The 18,334-nt window shown below is 45.2% G+C and overlaps 1 long non-coding RNA gene and 1 pseudogene across 1 annotated transcript; one reads left to right on the top strand and one right to left on the bottom strand.

Annotated features, from left to right (window-relative positions):
• Window positions 1–205: 205 nt before the first annotated feature.
• Window positions 206–14,675, bottom strand: LOC122462659. Its single transcript, XR_006285353.1, has 4 exons — window positions 14,220–14,675; window positions 13,768–13,773; window positions 8,918–8,928; window positions 206–745 (listed from the first exon to the last, which is right to left on the bottom strand). It is a non-coding gene; the product is annotated as an uncharacterized LOC122462659 (long non-coding RNA).
• Window positions 14,676–14,911: 236 nt separating this feature from the next.
• LOC122462749 lies at window positions 14,912–16,593 on the top strand (annotated as a pseudogene).
• The last annotated feature ends 1,741 nt before the right edge of the window (window positions 16,594–18,334 follow it).

Below are 18,334 nucleotides of genomic sequence, written 5' to 3'. Positions count from 1 at the left end.
ATAGATTGAAAGATTAGAGTGAGAGACGTTTGGGTAAGGTTACTGGATGTGATTGAATAAGGAGATCTGTTATTAAAGAATAGAGTGTTTGTGTTACTGAACACATGCAGAGTGAAACATTTTACCCCTCTGATTGTGAATAGGGGAAGTGTTGTGCTTGGATACATTGAGAGAAAAAAGGTTGGATGTTATTGAGTAAGGAGAGCTGTTATTAAAGAATAAAGTGTTTGTCTTACTGAACACATGCAGAGCGAAACATCCTACCCCACCGACTGTTGGTAGTGAAATGACAGCTGTTCTGGGCAGCGCTCCTGGGAGCTAGCCCCTCCTTTTGGTGGACCAATCAGCGGTTGTTTTACAGCTAGGTCACAGAATGCGCTTGTGGAACCAATCCTGTAGTCCCAAGCTTTAGAGAGGATCTTTACCTTACATTAAAAGCTATAAAAAGAGGATTAAAAAGGAAATTTATGAAGTACCTGATAAAAAGGTGAATAAAAAAAGCATTAAACAATATTAAAAACCTGTTGAGCAAGCACATGGCCAAAAACTGGCTTAAAAAAACATTAAAAGCTAGGTTTAAAAAGGAAATTTAGGAAGCGTCTGATAAAAAAGTGAATAAAAAAGCATTAAACAATATTAAAACCTGTTTAGTAAACACACAGCCAAATGTTGGCTATAAAACCCATTGAAAGCTATAAAAGGGAAATTTACTAAGCACGTGATAAAAAAAAGTGAATAAAAAAGCCTTCAGGATCAGGGTAGATTAAAAGCAAGAACAGAGAAAAGATAGAGAGCACATGGTTGAATTAAAGAGAGAGAGAGAGAGAGAGAGAGATTTTTTACCTTGCGTGTCTATCTGTAACATGAGGCAGCTGCACAGTTTAGAAACGTTCAGACTTCTTCTCCCCGCCTTTGGATCGGGCCAGTCAGAGGTTGTTTTACAAGGGCTGCGTTATAGAGTTCATTTTTTGGAACCAATTTTACAGGCCCATGATCCCCCGCCCCCTCCCTCTTTACCTGCCTTATTCTTATCTAAAGAAACAGACCCCCCAGCATTTTCCCCGCCTTGTAGTTTTTTAGAAGGGGTTTTTTGTAAAAGTTAAAACCATACGCTTTTAGCAACAAGCAATTGTTTAAAATTTTTTTCTAGGGTTTAGGTTAGCACTGGTTATGATGTTTTCTAGTAAGCCCAGTATAAAAGAACAGGCTTGTGTAGCGGATTGCTGTGATTGGAAGAAAGAAAGCTGCTTTTTAACAAACACAAGGCAGTTACCTTAAGTTTTGTAATGGAGCAAAGCTCTGCTTTATGTTGACTGGGAAAGGCCCAGCCCTTTACTTACAGGGGTGTTTCAATAAAATGGAGCAGGCAGAATTACTCCAGGATTTTAGTAACAGGCAGTTTATATTTTTCTTATTTTGTTAACCCCTGAATCAGAGAGAAGAAGCTTGGGTTTTTTTTTTTTTACTTTTTAACAAAGAGAGGTGAAAGTTTTGTAAAGGAATAAACCCTTGAAATAACACACTCCTGTATTTAGCCCCATGGGCATGTTGGGGACACTGGGGCATGGCTACTAGGTAACTCGAGGGGATGGAAGACCACGAGTGTCGATGAAGCCCCCTCGCACTAGGCCCAGGTGTCCTTGGCCCCCGTCCCACTTGGAGGCACTCGCAGCAGCTCGGCGTACTAGGCCCAAGTGTCCTTGGCCCCCCCGCCTGGAGGCACACACAGCAGTTCTGCTGAGAATCTGCAACAATATGCTGCAGAGTCAGACTGCCTGAAACTAAGCAAGGCCAAGCAGGGCAGATATGGAAGAACAATGCTGAATAAAGCAGCTTTATGTATAGTTTAACAAATGATACAGAGAACCAGGGAACTAGCTGGGAACTGGATTGGCTGGCTATATGGATACTTGGGGCAGCTTGCTATTGGATAAGTATGCTGGGAAAAAGGATGTATAAAAGCCTGTGTAACTTCCTGCTCTGTGTACAGGATTTGAGATTCAAATCTCCCTGTACCTATTTGAAGCTTCAAATAAACTTTTCTGCTTCTCCACCCCGTTGTGATTATTGGGTGTAGCACACCGGGTAACGAACCAACTCAAGCTGTTGTTCAGCCTCTTGGCACTGGGTGCCGGCAACAGCTTTTGGCGTCCCTGGGTGGGCCAGAGGCTGCAATTTAGCCTTGCCCGGACCCCTCCTGGAGGTCGAGGATTGCGGTGAGAACCGACGCCCAGTGCGCACCGGTGAGTTCACCGGGGCCTCGGAGGAGACGTGATTTGATCGACCCCGGAGGGCACAACGGTGCAACGCACTCATATAGTGGAGAAGCAGTTGTGGATGGCGGTGAAGAACCGGTCCCTTACACATGGGGGAGGAGCAGCTGCAGGCCACGGTGAAGAACCGGTCCCTTGGATAAGGTAGGAATCTTTTGAAATCCAGATTGTATGCTCTGTTGGAACCTGGGGACGCCCAGAGTTACCCTGTAGGTATGGGACAGGGACAGAGCTCAGGGGTTAGGGCACGGTGTACGCCCCTAGAGTGCATTCTAGCAAACTGGAAGGTATTTGGTGCGGATCCGATGACTAAGAGCCAATTAAAACGATTCTGTACAGTTGACTGGCCTCAATATCAACTAGAGGACCAGGAGTGGTGGCCACCAGGAGGGTCAATTAATTACAACACGATCCTCCAATTAGTTTTGTTTTGTCAGTGAATGGGTAAATGGAATGAACATATGTATGTGCATTTGTTTCTAACTTTATGTACTAGACCAGATATTTTACAGCACTGTAATCTGACTCCGACTGGTTCGGTAGCAGCTAATGTTAGTCCCCAGACCCCCACCCCCACTGTAATGGCAGAGCTGGTGTCCCCTTCGGCCCCTACACCCACACCTTGTAAGTCCCCCGAGCAGACCCCAGGTGGGATCCAAATGATGAAAGGGATATGACCCGCCTTACCTCCTATAAGGAGTTGCTTTTGCATGGACTCCGTCACTCGGCTGTCCGACATAATAATTGGGCAAAGCCATATGAAGTAATGCAGGATTTAAAAGAAAGCCCAGGGGCCTTTCTACAGCATATTCGGGACACCATTCTACAGAACACTAATGCAGACCCCGATGATCAGGCAACTGAGTCAATTATTAAGGGAATTTTTATGAGCAGAGCAGCCCCTGATATTAAGAGAAAGTTACAAAAAAAGGAGGATTTAATGGGCATGACCATGGCACAAATCTTAGAGACTACAAACCGAGCTTATAGTCTGAGACAGAGAAGGAGAAAAAGCAAGTGAGAGTGATGGTAACAGCGGTACAGGCCGGCACTAAGAGAAGTGGCCGGGGAGGAAGGGGCCGTGGACGCGACTGTCCGGGCCCGCAGGAGAGACGACTGGGTCGCAACCAGTGTGCCCTGTGTTGACAGGAGAGACACTGGAAAAATGAGTGCCCAAAGAGGAAAGAAAAAGGGGGTTCCCCTATGATGGCGATGGCGGAGCAGGAATAGGGGTGTCAGGGGAGATGGACCACCCTACCCCCGGAACCCCGAGTAAAGATGCGGGTGGGAAGCTCAGAAATAGATTTTTTAGTGGACTCTGAAGCGGCCCGAACTGCCGTAAATCAGCCTCTTCAGTTGCCAGTAGCAGATTCCCTTACTGTGGTGGGAGCCACAGGCAGGGACACCAAGTGCCCAGTGTATGCCCCAGCAGAATGCGCTTTGGGAAACAGGACTATATCCCACAAGCTGGTATCCCTCCCTGAGCGTCCAATGCCTCTGCTGGGATGGGATCTGCTTTGTCGCCTCGGTGCCACCCTGCATTTTACTGAGGACGAAATAACCCTTACCTTACCCCCTGAGAATGCATGGATCATGACCCTTGCAGTTGAGCCCTCAGCCATGCAAGCCCCAGAATGGAGCCCGTGGGAAAACCAAGTGTACCCCCTCGTGTGGGCATCAGGGATTCCAGGAAAGGCCACCCACCAGACCCCCCATTACTATTCAGCTCATACCAGGGAAAGGCCCAGTGCAAGTAAAACAGTATCCAATCAAGAGGGAAGCCAGAGAAGGTTTACAGGAAACTATAGATCGATTCCTAATGTATGGTATTCTCTGGGAATGTCAGTCTGCCTGGAACACTCCCATTCTACCCATACAGAAGCCTGATGGCACGTATCGGCTGGTACAGGACCTAAGGGCAGTCAATGAATGGGTTAAGACTCTGCACCCTCTTGTCCCTAACCCGTATACCTTATTGGCTTCTATAGGGGGACAGTATACCCATTTTTCAGTCCCTGATCTGAAAGATGCTTTCTTTACCATCCCAGTTGCCACCCCGTCACAGGAGATCTTCTCCTTCAAGTGGGAGGACCGAAAAAGGGTTAAAAAGCAACTTTGCTGGACAGTGTTGGCCCAGGGATTTAAAAACTCCCCCACCCTCTTTGGCCAGGCTCTGGCCAGGGACCTAGAGGAGTGGGATAATGAGGAGGCCCTCCTTCTGCAGTATGTAGATGATTTGTTAATTGCCACTCTGGGCCAAACCCCCTGCCTTAAAGCCACCATGAGCCTCCTGAATTTTACTGGACTCCGGGGATATCGGGTAGCACGGAGCAAGGCTCAAATTGCCCTCCCAGAGGTACGGTACCTCGGGTTTCACATACGACAAGGGGAGCATCAGCTTTCAAGCGAAAGAAAGGAAGCTATCTGTCAAGTTCCTACCCCAAGTAACCGTAAGTGGCTCAGGCCATTTCTGGGTATGGCAGGCTTTTGCAGGATATGGATCCCAGAGTTTGGACTGTGGGCTAAACCCCTGTACAACTGTGTAAAAGAAGCAGATCATGACCCCTTCTATTGGACCCCAGAGGCTGACAGGGAATTTAAAATCCTGAAAAGAAAACTGATGGAAGCCCCGGCTCTGGGCCTGCCGGATCTCTCTAAGCTGTTTCAGTTGTATGTACATGAATGAAGGGGGGTGGCCCTAGGAGTGCTCACACAGCTGTTAGGAGCATCGAGACGTCCCGTGGCTTATTTTTCTAAGCAACTGGATCAGGTTGCAAAGGGTTGGCCGGCATGTTTACGGGCGGTCGCAGATACTGCCCTAGTGCTTGAGGAAGCCGAGAAGCTAACATTGGGAGGGGTTATGCAAATCTATACTCCCCATATGGTCCGAGCCGTATTGGATGCAAAGGGAGGGCTTTGGCTCACCCAGGCTCGGATTGCTCGATATCAGGCTAAGCTGTTAGAGAACTCTGAAGTCACCTTACAGCCTTGCCCCTCCCTTAACCCAGCCACTCTCTTGCCAGAAACAGAGGAACAGAATCATGACTGTTTAGAGATCATAGATGCCCAGTACTCCAGCCGTCCGGATTTAAAGGATGTACCCTTCCCAAATGCAGATTATGAGTGGTACACTGATGGTAGCAGTACTGTAATAGATGGGCAAAGGAGGGCGGGTTATGCTGTTGTGACCCTCCATGACACTGTGGAAGCTGAAGGTTTGCCTGCTGGGACCTCTGCCCAGCTTGCCGAACTGATAGCCCTGACCCGTGCACTTGAACTGTCAAAAGGAAAGCGGGTCAACATTTTTACTGATTCAAAGTATGCTTTTGGTGTGCTGCATGCTCATGCTGGCCTATGAAAGCAAAAGGGAATGCTGACAGCCCAAGGCTCCCCAGTCAAGTACGGGCCCCAAATCCTCCGGCTCCTAGAAGCCGTACAACTTCCCTCGGAAGTGGCGGTGGTACACTGTAAAGCCCATCAGAGGAAACATCAAGATGTGGCCAGAGGTAATGCTAGGGCAGATAGAGAGGCTAAGCATGCTGCCACCCTGCCATCCCCTCAGACTGAGAACACCCAATACATGCCCTTATCCCATCAGTAGGGGAGCTTCCAACCCCTCAATACTCTGGGGAGGAGAGACAGCTAACTGACAAACTCGGTCTCCAGGAAAAGGAGGGATGGCTCCATTCCCCAGAAGGGAAGGTCCTCTTACCAAAGGGCCTAATCCGGCCAGTGCTGCAGAAACTACGTCAAACCACTCATGCTGGCAGGGAAGCACTTATCCAGCTAATGGGAAAATACTTTATCACTTCCGGGCTCCGACCCCTGGCTGCCCAGGTACAAGCGGACTGCTTAGTCTGCCAAAAGAATAACCCCCGACCGGGACATCCTGTGCCACCAGCTGCCCTAGAACCCACTCCGGGCCCTGGACAAGTGTGGCAAATAGACTTTACTGAGTTTCCCCAGACCCAAGGGTTCAAATATCTCCTTGTTATAGTGGATCGGTTCAGCGGATGGCCAGAAGCCTTCCCATGCCGTAACTGCACTGCCAGAACAGTGGCCCTCAAGTTTGTTAAGGAGATCATTCCTCGCTTTGGACTCCCCCTGTGGATGGAATCTGACAACGGGACACACTTCACGTCAAAAATCATTCAAAGCATCTCACATGCCTTACAGATCCCCTGGAAACTCCATACGCCCTGGAGACCCCAAGCCAGTGGTGTAGTGGAGCGTACCAATCAGACCCTTAAACGGCATCTCTCAAAAGTGTGCCAAGAAGCCTCACTGCGATGGCCTGATGCTTTGCCCCTCGTCCTACTCCGTATCCGTGTTTTCCCAAAGGGTAGATTAGGGCTCAGTCCCTTTGAAATTATGTTTGGAAGGGCATGGCCTATGAATGGCACCCCGGTTCTGTCAGGGGAATGGGAGCTGGGTAATGGTTTTTTGTTACAGTATATGTGTTCCCTGTCTGCTGTTCTCTTGTCTCTTCACAGGTATACCAAGGATTCCCAGCCTCTCCCCTTGGACACTCCCGTCCACTCCTTACAGCCTGGTGACTCTGTGCTTGTTCGCAGCTGGAAGGATGAGCCTCTCCAGGAAAAGTGGAAAGGACCCTATACCGTCCTGCTGGTCTCCCATACAGCGGCAAAGATCGAGGGACACAAGAACTGGATCCATCACTCTCGTCTGAAGGCAGTACCCGCCCCCTCGTCAGCAGAACAGTGGACCGTCCAACCTGCTGACTCCTCATCTAGTGACGATCTTGGGCTAAAGCTAATGTTTAAAAGACATAAATAGCAGACACCTTAATGCCAAAATGGGCCCACCCAGGTACTGGAGACCCTGGGTTGGGAAGACTCTGGTGATAATTAACTGGGTAACATTGTTATTCTCTGTATTGGTATTTCCAAACTGTGCATATCGGGAGCATAACTCCTTTGTTTCGCTTGCGCACCATGTTGCTACTTTAACAAACCAGAATGATTGCTGGATATGTGCTCCAACTCCACTGTCCCCCAAAACGGGAATGCCCCTTGACATGCTGCCCCTGACCCTAGCAGAATTAGCCGCCACCAAAGAGCAGGAAAGAACGGACTCGCCGTTCTGGAATAAGACCTCTTTACAGCAGGCCACCTATCAGGACCAGGAGTATTCAGTTGCAGTACTCACTGAGGGAGTGTTATGTTTTACCCAAAACCAATCTGATCACTATGGGCGTCCTGTGGGAAAAAGCTCCTGTGTTATTACACAGTGGGCTGATGGGTATTGGATAAAGACCAACAGGGGAGGGCAGCAGTGTGGGTGTAAAGGTTCCTCCCGTTTTAGGGAAACTCTTACAAATAATCTTACCACAAAAAAGGGGTTTGGAAATATAACTTGCCGTCCAGTTAACATCTCCAACGTAGCAAGCCAATGGTGGGTTTGTAGTGGTCCCTATGGCGAGTGTAATTTGAACGGCACAATTAGAAATGTCCCCACTTGTACCCAGTCAGGAGGATGGGATGCCCCCCTATGGGCATATGAACTGTTTGAAAAAGCAGCCTTAAATATCCCAGGAATCCCCTTAAGAAACAGTCCTTACTGGGCCCTACAGGGTCACTATTTTGTATGTGGCTGAAAGGCTTACAAGGTGCTGCCAGCCAACTGGACAGGTAGCTGTTATATAGCTCATGAAGTTCCTCATCTGTCAATAACTGCCACACTGCCCAAAGGAAAGATTAGAAATGCCCGAGACACCTCTGTTGAGTCACGAGAAAAGACCCTGCGGCGACTGACTACGGCATTGGAGGGCAATATGAAGAATCCCCTCACAACCGAGAAGCTTGTAGGGTGCTCTGTACTGGGAATAGCGCCACTGGTTTCCGGGCCAGCCATGGCATGCATAGGCCGCTATACTGTAAGGCTGCAAATGGTACTTGAGAAAGTTGCCTTAGAGTTAGAGGACTCGGTTACTGATTTAGGGTCAGCAGTGAAAATATTAAATAAAAAGGTACAGCAGCTCAGGACGTTTTCCCTCCAAAACAGGCTGGCTTTGGACTATCTCTTGGCATCCCAAGGAGGGGTTTGTGCCCTTGTCGGGCCCCAATGTTGTGTAAGGTAAATGATAGCAGTTATGAGATCTATGAAAAGGTGGTACAGGCTGAGGCCCATGCCCAAGCCGGAGCACAGGTTGCCTATACTGCCCCCGAGAACGATTGGTTGCAAACCTTGTTTTCACGCTGGGGTTTGTCGTCTTGCCTTGGTGGTTTATTTAGCCTGCTATTGAAAATTTTCTTTCCTGTATTGCTCGTATTACTGGTATTATGCTGTGCAGTATCATGTGTTAGGGCCCTTTTGCAAAAGTTAATAAGTCATTCTCTTCAGGGCTATCACAAAGTGCTTATGCAAAGTCCTATTGTAAAGAAATAAGTAGCCCAAGTGAGAAAACTCAGAGCCAAGGTTGTTGAGTGTTCTCAAAGGGGGGAGTTGTTGGGGACACTGGGGCATGGCCACTAGGTAACTCGAGGGGATGGAAGACCACGAGTGTCGATGAAGCCCCCTCGCACTAGGCCCAGGTGTCCTTGGCCCCCCCTCCCGACTGGAGGCACTCGCAGCAGCTCTGCGTACTAGGCCCAAGTGTCCTTGGCCCCCCCGCCTGGAGGCACACACAGGAGTTCTGCTGAGAATCTGCAACAATATGCTGCAGAGTCAGACTGCCTGAAACTAAGCAAGGCCAAACAGGGCAGATATGGAAGAACAATGCTGAATAAAGCAGCTTTATGTATAGTTTAACAAATGATACAGAGAACCAGGGAACTAGCTGGGAACTGGATTGGCTGGCTATATGGATACTTGGGGCAGCTTGCTATTGGATAAGTATGCTGGGAAAAAGGATGTATAAAAGCCTGTGTAACTTCCTGCTCAGTGTGCAGGATTTGAGATTCAAATCTCCCTGTACCTATTTGAAGCTTCAAATAAACTTTTCTGCTTCTCCACCCCGTTGTGATTATTGGGTGTAGCACACCAGGTAACGAACCAACTCAAGCTGTTGTTCAGCCTCTTGGCACTGGGTGCCGGCAACAGGCATAAGGGTTTTGATAAAAGGTAAGCCTGCAGAAACAGTTTAGGGTTTAAAAACACAAAAAACTTTTAGACTAACATGGTCAGTAAAAACAATGTGAAAAAAGAAGCCATTGTGATCAGAAATAAGAAAGCCCAAGGCCTGCTTTTAAAACAAAAGGATACCAAAGACTTGTACTAAAAAGAACAGTAACTTTAACTGTAAACAAGCTCACTGTATAAAATAAAACCTTTTGAACCATGGAAGTTAAAGAATGTAGCCCAGGATTCCCACCTTTTTTTTTTTTTTTTTCCCTTCAGAGGCCGCTTGCTCTGCTCTTATCGAAACAAACAGACCCCTGTAATAAATGCTGACCAGCACACACTATAAACAATTAAATAAATTGAATTAAAGAATAAAGGCTGTAGCTTTTAAAGACTTTTGGTTACAGATATGTTAATGGGCATATCCCCATTTACAGTGTCTTTTTATTAACTGTTTAAACAGACTTACTATAGAAAATACGAACTTTTTAACCATTAAAGCTAAAGTATGTAGCCCCTTTCTTCCCCCTTCTTTTTTTCTATAAAAAAATGACTCTTATACCCCATGGTTTTAAATTTTAGGGGCCCCAAGTCCTTTTTTCAACAGGTTTAAACCTATAAATAGGGACAGAAAACTGGACAAGGATGTTAAAAGACACACCACTGATACAAGACTTTTGGTGTCATGGGAAGCAACGACATGGTAAGAAAAAGGACTACGGTGTGTGTTACCCCTGTTCTATACCTGTGTTGTGCTCAGTTAAAAGTTAATATATGTATTTTTTTCAACTAGGACAAGGCCTTTTTTCTTGACATACCAGATTCTGCACTAGAAGTTTTAAATTTCGGGAAGCTGCTTAATATGTTACACGTTTATGGTTTATTTTTAAAAGAAATGGTTTTAAGGAGTTTATTTTTTTAAATTTAGAACAAGATGGAAGTCAAAACCAACAGATAGGTTTTCCTGAAATGACAGAAGACGGTATGGTTTGTTTTTAAATATGTGTTTGAAATAGTGTATGTTTTTTCTAGGGTTTGTTGTTGTTAGTAAAAAAAAGAAATCACCTTTGCCCCAAAGGTTTTACTGTAAAAACGTTTTGCTGATCCTCGTTGAGAATTTTGGAGCTGTACTACCACCGTGTGGCGTAAGAGGGAATAGCGCTTTAGTTTTTTACCAGGTATTTAGTGTAAAGGGGTGTTATGTGGAATATATATATAGGGGATATGTTTGTGGCTGTTAGTAGAAAGAACATACAGGTTTATGCGCTAAAAACTTTTTGTTTATGTGTATTCACAGACTTATCAAGTGTTATCCCTCAAGAAGAAACTCTGAAGGGGACCAAGAAATTTTCCTCTGAATCTGTGACAGTTGGAAACAAGGGTATTAGACACTTTGATTTTGAGCAGCCCAGCACATCCAAATCCCTCGTTACACAGAGCCAGCTGCCTTTAAAGAGGGGCAAAAAATATCCCTCTGAGGCAACTGCCGTTGGAAGCAAAGATATTAGACCCCCTGATTTTGAGCAGCCCAGTACATCCAAAGCCCTGTTACACAGAACCAGCCGTCCTTAAAAAGGGCCAAAAATCTACCACTAAAACAGCAGCATATGGGAGCAAGGGGGTTAACCCCCGCCTCCATTTTGATCTGCCCTGCACCACCAGGGCCAAAAAATCTACCTCTGCAGCTGCCAGGGACACTGGCAAGCGATCCAAAGGGATTAAACCCCCTAGTTCTCAACAGCCCCAAGCCTTTACAGCCCCGAAGGAACCAGCTTTGAAAAGGGTAAAGGCACATGAAACCAAAAAACATAAAGAGGGGTTGGAGGAAAAAAATGGAAGAGATCTAAAAAATTGAGGTGGCTTTTCGGCTAAAATGCCCAACTATTAGAGGGGGCCAGACATGTCCATCAGGAGCTGGGGTTTTGGGACCCTGTTTAGTCACACCCTCCCTTCCACCTTCAACACACTTTCCAAGTTTTCAAGCAGTGCACAGATCTCTGTTATCTTTTGGTCTAAAACCATCCTTTCTTCTGGAGCATTTTGCTTTTGAAACACCTCAGCAATTAGCTTCGAAAACTTTTTGTCTATTAAACGCTTCAAAGATGGACACAGCGGCTGCTACAGGATTGTTTGCCTTTACCCTTTTCAAAGCTCGTTCCTTTGGGGCTGTAAAGGCTTGGGGCTGTTGAGAACTAGGGGGGTTAATCCCTTTGGATCGCTTGCCAGTGTCCCTGGCAGCTGCAGAGGTAGATTTTTTGGCCCTGGTGGTGCAGGGCAGATCAAAATGGAGGGGGGGGGTTAACCCCCTTGCTCCCATATGCTGCTGTTTTAGTGGTAGATTTTTGGCCCTTTTTTAGGACGGCTGGTTCTGTGTAACGGGGCTTTGGATGTACTGGGCTGCTCAAAATCAGGGGGTCTAATACCTTTGCTTCCAACGGCAGTTGCCTCAGAGGGATATTTTTTGCCCCTCTTTAAAGGCAGCTGGCTCTGTGTAACGAGGGATTTGGATGTGCTGGGCTGCTCAAAATCAAAGTGTCTAATACCCTTGTTTCCAACTGTCACAGATTCAGAGGAAAATTTCTTGGTCCCCTTCAGAGTTTCTTCTTGAGGGATAACACTTGATAAGTCTGTGAATACACATAAACAAAAAGTTTTTAGCGCATAAACCTGTATGTTCTTTCTACTAACAGCCACAAACATATCCCCTATATATATATTCCACATAACACCCCTTTACACTAAATACCTGGTAAAAAACTAAAGCGCTATTCCCTCTTACGCCACACGGTGGTAGTACAGCTCCAAAATTCTCAACGAGGATCAGCAAAACGTTTTTACAGTAAAACCTTTGGGGCAAAGGTGATTTCTTTTTTTTACTAACAACAACAAACCCTAGAAAAAACATACACTATTTCAAACACATATTTAAAAACAAACCATACCGTCTTCTGTCATTTCAGGAAAACCTATCTGTTGGTTTTGACTTCCATCTTGTTCTAAATTTAAAAAAATAAACTCCTTAAAACCATTTCTTTTAAAAATAAACCATAAACGTGTAACATATTAAGCAGCTTCCCGAAATTTAAAACTTCTAGTGCAGAATCTGGTATGTCAAGAAAAAAGGCCTTGTCCTAGTTGAAAAAAATACATATATTAACTTTTAACTGAGCACAACACAGGTATAGAACAGGGGTAACACACACCGTAGTCCTTTTTCTTACCATGTCGTTGCTTCCCATGACACCAAAAGTCTTGTATCAGTGGTGTGTCTTTTAACATCCTTGTCCAGTTTTCTGTCCCTATTTATAGGTTTAAACCTGTTGAAAAAAGGACTTGGGGCCCCTAAAATTTAAAACCATGGGGTATAAGAGTCATTTTTTTATAGAAAAAAAGAAGGGGGAAGAAAGGGGCTACATACTTTAGCTTTAATGGTTAAAAAGTTCATATTTTCTATAGTAAGTGTGTTTAAACAGTTAATAAAAAGACACTGTAAATGGGGATATGCCCATTAACATATCTGTAACCAAAAGTCTTTAAAAGCTACAGCCTTTATTCTTTAATTCAATTTATTTAATTGTTTATAGTGTGTGCTGGTCAGCATTTATTACAGGGGTCTGTTTGTTTCGATAAGAGCAGAGCAAGCGGCCTCTGAAGGGAAAAAAAAAAAAAAAAAGGTGGGAATCCTGGGCTACATTCTTTAACTTCCATGGTTCAAAAGGTTTTATTTTATACAGTGAGCTTGGAGCTTGTTTACAGTTAAAGTTACTGTTCTTTTTAGTACAAGTCTTTGGTATCCTTTTGTTTTAAAAGCAGGCCTTGGGCTTTCTTATTTCTGATCACAATGGCTTCTTTTTTCACATTGTTTTTACTGACCATGTTAGTCTAAAACTTTTTTGTGTTTTTAAACCCTAAACTGTTTCTGCAGGCTTACCTTTTATCAAAACCCTTATGCCCATGGGGCTAAATACAGGAGTGTGTTATTTCAAGGGTTTATTCCTTTACAAAACTTTCACCTCTCTTTGTTAAAAAGTAAAAAAAAAAAAAAAACCAAGCTTCTTCTCTCTGATTCAGGGGTTAACAAAATAAGAAAAATATAAACTGCCTGTTACTAAAATCCTGGGGTAATTCTGCCTGCTCCATTTTATTGAAACACCCCTGTAAGTAAAGGGCTGGGCCTTTCCCAGTCAACATAAAGCAGAGCTTTGCTCCATTACAAAACTTAAGGTAACTACCTTGTGTTTGTTAAAAAGCAGCCTTCTTTCTTCCAATCACAGCAATCCGCTGCACAAGCCTGTTCTTTTATACTGGGCTTACTAGAAAACATCATAACCAGTGCTAGCCTAAACCCTAGAAAAATTTTTTTAAAAATTGCTTGTTGCTAAAAGCGTATGGTTTTAACTTTTACAAAAACCCCCTTCTAAAAAACTACAAGGCGGGGAAAATGCTGGGGGGTCTGTTTCTTTAGATAAGAATAAGGCCGTTAAAGAGGGAGGGGGTGGGGGATCATGGGCCTGTAAAATTGGTTCCAAAAAATGAACTCTATAACGCCGCCCTTGTAAAACAACCTCTGACTGGCCCGATCCAAAGGCGGGGAGAAGAAGTCTGAACGTTTCTAAACTGTGCAGCTGCCTCATGTTACAGAGGCAGCTGCACATGTTTACCTTTTACGCAAGGTAAAAAATCTCTCTCTCTCTCTCTTTAATTCAACCATGTGCTCTCTATCTTTTCTCTGTTCTTGCTTTTAATCTACCCTGATCCTGAAGGCTTTTTTATTCACTTTTTTTTATCACGTACTTAGTAAATTTCCCTTTTATGGCTTTCAATGGGTTTTATAGCCAACATTTGGCTGTGTGTTTACTAAACAGGTTTTAATATTGTTTAATGCTTTTTTATTCACTTTTTTATCAGACGCTTCCTAAATTTCCTTTTTAAACCTAGCTTTTAATGTTTTTTTAAGCCAGTTTTTGGCCATGTGCTTGCTCAACAGGTCTTGCCTTAGTTTTTAATATTGTTTAATGCTTTTTTTATTCACCTTTTTACTTCCTAAATTTCCTTTTTAATCTTCTTTTTATAGCTTTTAATGTAAGGTAAAGATCCTCTCTAAAGCTTGGGACTACAGGATTGGTTCCACAAGCGCATTCTGTGACCTAGCTGTAAAACAACCGCTGATTGGTCCACCAAAAGGAGGGGCTAGCTCCCAGGAGCGCTGCCCAGAACAGCTGTCATTTCACTACCAACAGTCGGTGGGGTAGGATGTTTCGCTCTGCATGTGTTCAGTAACACAAACACTCTATTCTTTAATAACAGATCTCCTTATTCAATCACATCCAAAACCTTACCCAAACGTCTCTCACTCTAATCTTTCAGTCTATCACATTTTCTGTTCCTTTACAGCATACCATCATCTCTCTTTTCTTTAATAACCTGCCCTTTAACAACAGCTCTCCCTACACAATCACCTTTTTTCAATAAACCTTACCCAAACTTTAAACTGCTCTCTGTGTAGCCAAACACAACACTTCCCCCATTCAAAGACGCACAATTTTCTTTTCAAAATGGCCGACGGCGCCAAACTTCGGCGCCACTGGGTGGGAAGGCGGGGCATAAGCCCTAGAGGGGTGTGGAAACCTGTTAAAAAATGCATGGTGATAAGTGCTATCGAGTCCTTTATTACTCACTTCTCTCTGTGTACAATGTCTGACTGCAGGACAATGAAGTATTGTCCAAGGGAAGGAGAGGAATTTGTCTGATGATAAAAAACTTTCAAATGGCTCTCCTAGAGCTAGGAAGCCCATTTCCACTGCACTTCACTTGGAGTTGGTTCCCCACACTGCAAATCCCAGCCTTTGTTGATTGATTTTTTTCTCTGTTGTGGGTTCCTCTAAAATATCAAATCTTGTCCCTTTTCGCACACGGATCTCCAATCTAGAAAGGCCATTGCTCTGTTCTCATACATCAGGTAGTGAAACATGTGATTATTTGAACCAACACATTTCTGTACTGTTGTACCGATAAGCTCCATCACCATAGTATTTGAGTGCTTGGTGCCATCTGTTTCCAGAGAGATTAATGTTTTGTTGAACCGGAAGCCTGGTCAGATATATAATCTGACCCAAGGATCAAGAGATGGCTTTTCCCCTCCCCTGGCCTTCATTCTCCACTCACCCATCTTTGTGGTAGCCAGCAGAGCGAGAAAATGAAAATAATGCTGATGTTTTATTGAGTGAATTTATTGAGTGAATCCTTATTTATGTGTCAGAGTTCATTTCTTTCCCATAGACACACTGCTTGGCGAACTAAGAACAGGGAAATGGAATGTCCATCACAGAATTAATCCTCCTGGGATTTGGGAATGTCCCAGAACTGCAGATCCTTCTCTTCCTGCTGTTTCGAGTTATCTATATTGTGATTATGGCTGGGAACATCCTCATCATTGTGCTAGTAGTGTCTGATCAGCACCTTCACACCCCCATATACTTCCTCCTGGGGAACTTGTCCTGCCTGGAGACCTGCTACACATCCACTGTCCTGCCCAAGGTGCTGGCCGGTCTCCTGACAGGGGACAGGACACTGTCATTCAGTGGGTTTCTCACACAATTATATTTCTTTGCTTCTCTAGCAGGTGCACAATGTCTTCTTTTCGGTGATGTCTTACAATAGGTATTTACCTATATGCAATCCAATGCACTATCTAGTCTGTATGAGTGACAGGTCTTGCCTGCAGCTCACAAGTGGCTCTTGGATAGGTGGATTCCTAGGTGGTAGCATAACAATGTTGTCAATATCTCAGTTAACATTCTGTGACCCCAATGTTGTTGACCATTTCTTTTGCGATTTTATCCCCCTCGTAAAACTTTCCTGCAATGACCCTCAGCAGATGGAAATGGTGGCTGTTGCACTCAACTTGATTTTCTCACTGGTCCCTTTCCTTCTTACCTTGATGTCCTACGTCGGCATCATCACCACCATCCTGAGGATCCCGTCCACCGCTGGGAGGCAAAAGACCTTTTCTACCTGTTCCTCCCATCTCATTGTGGTGAGCATTTATTATGCAAATCTGCTGACTGTCTATATGTTCTCAACCACCGACATCCTGAGCAACCTCAAGAAAGATCTGTCTGTCATCTACACCATCCTTACTCCCCTGGTCAATCTCCTCTTCTACAGCCTGAGAAACAAAGAGGCCCAGGAGACCCTGAGGAAAGTTTGCAGGATATTCATGTTTGGACCATGCTAAGTGGTCAATTTCCTTGGGTTAAAACAGATATAACATGGGCTTGGGTAGGGCCAGAAGGAAAGCTGACTGTAGTCCCAGGTCGCATTTCCCTTAGCTTCACTGGCCTTCAAATCATGGTCTTACAGAGTCACACGTGTGGAAGAAATTGGAGATTAAGAGACCTCTTAAAACCTGTGACCCCAGCCTTTTTAGGACCTATATAAGATGCCACAGGTGGGCACTACTGCAGGGTTTGCTGGCAGCCAAGCTGGGTTTGTGATTCCCAGAAGGCTGGAATCACTGTGTGCTCGAGCAAGGAAACCAACTATCCAGCGTCCCAGTCCAGTGCCCTATCTGCTCCACCATGTCCAGTTATATTTGACAATGGGACCAAAGGGTGTGAGTTGCCCAACTCCCATTCACTGCCCATAGGATTTGGGTGCCTAACATTGGCCTTTTATGGGAAAACCCTGTACATTTATAAACAAACCACTATCCTGAGACCTTTCGCAGGGGATGCTTTCCACCAGCTCCTTCAAGTGTTTCTCTATTTTCTCAGTGACCCTAATAACTGTGTATCTGTCACCAAGAGTATCGTGCAATAAAAGAAATAAACTGAGTCTTCTCTTTCTATCAGGTCTCTTGTCACACCTCCCATTATCTGTCCCCTTCGTGGCAGTGTGAGGAATAAATGTGTCAAGGTTTGTCTACACATAGAAATTGCACCACTTAAACTATATTGCCCTATCCCTGCCTGTCCTCTGGTATCCGTGCCTTGTTGTGGTGGGACAGCTTGCGTGTTCTAATGATCCCCAGAGTCTGTGTTGGCAGGGGCTTTTTGCTCCTGGTCGGTTCAACCATTCCGGATTGGTCTGTGTGGACCAAACAGATACCCTGGTCCTCCAGTTTGGGGGTTAGGCACAGGGCTAACAACCCTATCCTGTAAAAAACAAAATATGTTACGGAAACAACCGTTGCCAGAAACAGACAGAAATGGAGGAGCTTCATCACTGCCCTAAATGCCAGAGGCATAATAGAAACCTGATGATCTGCCTATTACAGGGCCACGTGCCTGTGGGCTGGAGAGTTGGGGCCAAGCCAGCCCTTGTTAGAGAAGAGTCCCCACCTGGGGGGAATCAGGCAATATCCTGGGCAGAAGGGGGATGAGGGAAGAGGCAAACTCAGGAGGCTGAAGTGAAAGTTCAGAGAGTGAATGAGGGAAAACCCTGCAACTGGAGGAATTGCTCCATCTAGGAAGAACTTGGAGGGGCCTGCTAAGGCAGGCAGGACTCACACTGGATGGGGGGAGTGTGGGGTGTATGCAACTGGAGGGAAGGTGTCATCTGCCTTTTAGTTTTGAATGTTAAGTTAATAAATGAAACCTAAATGGGGGCTGCTGTGATTGGACTGGAAAAAACCCATGTGAAGTTTAGTTGGGGAACGAAGAAGGGAAACTGAGGTGAAGGCTTCATTCTGGCCTTCCTTGAGGCCTCCGGTAGTCGCCGTGAGGGGGCCACTCATCTAATCTGACTGGACGCAACTACACTGATGTAAAACTGCTTGTATCAGGATAGCTCATTCCGAAGGGGAATAAGCTATACCAGTCCAAGGGACCTCGATATTGGTTCGCTGTGTCCGTGCTAGAAGTTGTACTGGTAGAACGATTTCCAAAACAAAGTCACACCACTGACACGAACAGTGATCCTGGTGCAAAATCTGTGTGGAGACCTCGCGTAAGTGATTTCCTGTGAAACTACGTCAG

This window comes from Chelonia mydas, chromosome 13 (assembly GCF_015237465.2).
Source record: "Chelonia mydas isolate rCheMyd1 chromosome 13, rCheMyd1.pri.v2, whole genome shotgun sequence".
Classification (NCBI taxonomy): domain Eukaryota; kingdom Metazoa; phylum Chordata; order Testudines; family Cheloniidae; genus Chelonia; species Chelonia mydas.
The sequence above is the reverse complement of the archived record's forward strand: the minus strand, read 5'-3'. Positions and strand labels throughout refer to the sequence as shown.